At 28.4% G+C, this 4,225-nt stretch overlaps 1 long non-coding RNA gene across 1 annotated transcript; it reads right to left on the bottom strand.

Moving 5' to 3' along the window:
• Positions 1-493: 493 nt before the first annotated feature.
• Positions 494-1,501, bottom strand: LOC128295586 (uncharacterized). Its single transcript, XR_008286115.1, has 2 exons — positions 1,268-1,501; positions 494-779 (listed from the first exon to the last, which is right to left on the bottom strand). It is a non-coding gene; the product is annotated as an uncharacterized LOC128295586 (long non-coding RNA).
• Positions 1,502-4,225: the final 2,724 nt, after the last annotated feature.

The following is a 4,225-nucleotide window of genomic DNA, read 5'->3' as shown; positions in this document are numbered from 1 at the left end:
CACACCGTAATGTGGTCATATGCCACTTTTATTATTACAGTTATATCACAAAAATATAGTTTTGTAGTGAAACTGCCGAACCAAACTTCCTTCTCTTCAATGTACATGAAAAATTCTCTCAAAATAAATACTTATAAATACATATCAAATATCAAATCAGACATTTCCTGGCTCAACTACAAAATACCAGAATAAACAGTGCAAAATTTTCCGATTATCACATTAATTCAACCCTTTCATATTGCGAATTTTAACATACCACATCACATAATTATCTATATGAGTGACAGAACTCATGACACGTAATTTAATTTCCATAAGTAAATTCAAACATAATTAGTGTCGTAGATACTCCTATAGAGGCTTAAACGTGCATGGGATCGTTAATAGACTAAAACAAATTAATTTGCAAAATGGTGAAAAAAAATCTGCAAAAATAAGACCACACAGACAAAAAAAAACAGCAGCATTACTACGTAAAAACCAGCAGCCATTTATGTATATATATGTAACACTTGCATGTAAAATGAACAGCAGTAAACAAAATATAGAAACAAGCGACGGAAATTATAATAATTCCATCAAAATTAGCAACTTAATACCATCAACATTAGCAACTATATATTCATCTATCAAAAAAGAAACAATTAGTACAGTCTAGAAAATCAGCACTAATTGCATACATTTTTTTTTTCAATTTCAGAATTCAAAACGGCCATAGCTACTAATTGAAAAATCCTGCTCTTGCCGAAGTCGATGAATCATTTTAACGGAAGAACCTTCAAATATAGCAAAAAATCAACTGCAAGGTCAACAAATTTGATCCATTTCCCATGACGACAAGCATATAAGCATATAATATGGGAAATTATCTGTAAAACCAATTGCCAGCAACTAACAATAAGAAGTAGCATTATTCTAATTACAATGAAGACACTCAATGTGAAGGGAGAAGCAAGTGTACAAACATGACTAGGTAGCAACCGCATATTAGCGTAGAAAGGACAGTAAACTATGGCTTAAGTGCAGCGCACACACACGTACGAAAAAGATTTAACGAAGTCCCACACACACCGATCACAAATGATTAGAACTCACATCTTAAAAACACGATTCCTAGCCTAAATATCGACCAATTCGTCTCCACCAAACCGAGCTGAAAACCCAATTTACACAAGTACACAAAGACTAAGAAAGTATCCATTCACAATAGAGTAGAAAATTCCCCAAAACAATTGATTAAAACCTAAACAACAGTACTTACAACCTTAAGATCCTGATTAGACGAACAGAAGAGCACAACAAAAATCTTGAGAAGCGGGAATTGGCAAAATTTCTTGGAACCAAAAGGGATGACTCAAAAATATTAAAATCTTTGTAGCAAATGAACAATAAAACCCAGAGCAAAACAAAAATAATGGCTAGAGAGAAAGAAGAATACTGTAGCCAAAAGAATCCCCAAGTCTCCAATTGGAAAAATCGTGAAAAGAGAGGTTTACACGTGAAAAGAAGACGTGAACATAATTTTTTAAGAGTATTTTCTTTTAAAAATATTAAAATAAAATAAGAGTTTAATAAAATCGCATTAGTAGTTTAAAAAAAATAAAAATTGAAACTCAAACAAAATATTTTCTACTAACCACACTAAGAGATTCAAACAAAAGACCTAAGGTCTGGTAAATTAGCAAACACCTAACCATTAAACCACTAACTCATCATTGTTTTTAAAACACAAAAACTGACTTAGCAGTCCATTGGAACCATTAACGCAACCAACAAATCTTATTACTTCTAATCCCAAATTCAGAATATTACAAAATCAATTAATATATTGAGATCTTGATTCAATCATTTAAATATCAAATTGAAACAACAACTCACTTAGTTTAATTATAAAAAGTTAGAATCTCACCTAAATTTTGCAAAATCTATGAGCTATAGAGTTAATTTGAGCTAAAACATGTGAAGACCTCTTGAGGATTTTAAGGATGATAACATGAGTATTTCTCAAAATTGAAAAGAAATTTTGTGTTTAGAAAGTTTAAAAATAAAAAAGGATGAACTAATTTTAAAAGAAAATCTTTAATTTGGTGTTTGGAAAATTTTTGAATGAAGAATGAGAGGGAAACAGGCACCAAAATTTTAAAAATTTAGCCACTACCTATTTAACCATCCCCGTTTTCTTCCTTTTCCAAATTGGTCAATATTGTTCAATTAAAGCCAATTTCAAAATTATTTTCAAATCCAATCTTGTTTTTAAAATCCATGTTAACTAAATTAATTCCTGAACACTCAATTTTAATTTCTTAACCTAAAATTGTTAATTCTATTTAATTTAAAATTTTATTTAATTAATTCCTAATTATTTTAATTATCTATCCCAATTATAGTTTCTGATTCACTAACCCCGGATTTACTCTCCCGACTTTTGGGATGTGACAATTCTACTGCGCCTAGGGAACGCTGCCAGGACTATGCAAAGGAAGAGTAGTATCGGGTTATTATGCAAACAGTAGAAATGAGGCATAGTCTAGGGTTACACCTTATGTGTTTATTTTTATCAAACTTGTACTTTGTAATAAGATGTGATAAGTCTGTAGTAAAAAGTTATTTTAAAAACTTTCCTTTATTTTTGGATTTTAAATCCTCTAGTTAAAGAAATAAATAAAACGTAATATTTAAAGTGTTCAATTGATTTATGTATTGTGTTTAATAACAGCCGAGATCTAAGCCCGATAAATCGGGTTGAGTTAGGGTGTACAAAACCCATGTCAAACGAGTGTTTAACAAAAATATTAACCACCACTCCATTCAAGTTAAGATAGAAAGGAATAATTTAAATAATTCATATCAATCCACAAATAATTTTACAACTAATTTGTTCAAATGTGTATTTAAAATAAATTTTTAAAGTAATCATATATGAATCCAAAATCAAATTGCAATTGTATATTAAGACAAATCTTTTAAATAAAATATTCAAAATAAAATAAAGTAGTTTTTAAAAAATATATAACATTAAATTATTTTATTTTTTCAACTAAAAGAACCTGAATTCTAAATTGACTTCAGAATCCACTTATGAATCTCCTCTTTTGAAACACACAAAATATAATTATATATTTAGTCAAGAGTAATATATATAATAAATAATTTTTACAAACTTATTTAGTATGAAACTTATTTAGATTAATTTAAAAGATTATTATGAATGATAAAGACAAACAACATTGAAAAACAAATTTCATGATTTTTTTTTCTAGAATTAGTCTTCATCTTCATGATTTCATGCAATGTTTGCTTCCATTATAAAACTATTCTAAAGATGAAGCTTACACTCCTCAATTTATAAGAGAATAAAAAGAAATTAAAGTTGATATTGAACTATTTGACCCTTCTGAAAAAATTGGAGTAATTTAATACCTATTAATTTTGAAGCTAAGTAACTAAGGAAAATTAAGTATTAACCACTAAAATTAACATTTTCCATTAATTTACAAAATTTTGATTGATATAATAAGAAATTAAACCCTTAACATTTGCATATTCTAAATACCAATATGTACGATACTACATTGTATACTAGTTTAATATAGGTTTTTGATGTTGATTAAAAAAACTTGATACAAATTGAACTAGCACCACCAATACTCAACGAATACTTTATTGCCGATTGGTAGCATTGGTGAGATATGATCATTTGTGTATATATACATTTTTTTATAAATCCCTAGCATATAATGATTCAAATTGTTGTAAGTTCATAATTTATTCTATATTTCTTTCAAAAATAATTATATTATATTAATTTTAGTATATTTCATATAATATTACGAATACTATATTGTCGATCGGTAGTATTTGTAACGTCCTAAACTCGGCCTAGATGCTATGGCCGAATCCAGAGATGTCACAGAAAATGGGTTTTGAAAACGGAGTCATTACGTAAAATCAATTCAGCTTAATAACTCATATTCGTTTATATTCATTGTCGAAAACGTTAATTAATTGGTTTATTTGTCAAAACACTATTTACAGCGGAAGTCTAATGAAATCATTATATTTTGAAAGTCCAGTTCGTATTTTCAGAAAACCCTTGTTTGAGTAAAATCATCGTTTTCCTAAAACGTTTTTTCAAACCATGCAAATAAGCAAGCAAACGAAACCAAAACCAATAGTTAAAAACCATACAGTCGAGAGAGTCCCAGAATTTACAAACTCTCAG

Source organism: Gossypium arboreum, chromosome 7 (genome assembly GCF_025698485.1).
Source record: "Gossypium arboreum isolate Shixiya-1 chromosome 7, ASM2569848v2, whole genome shotgun sequence".
Lineage (NCBI taxonomy): Eukaryota > Viridiplantae > Streptophyta > Magnoliopsida > Malvales > Malvaceae > Gossypium > Gossypium arboreum.
The sequence above is the reverse complement of the archived record's forward strand: the minus strand, read 5'-3'. Positions and strand labels throughout refer to the sequence as shown.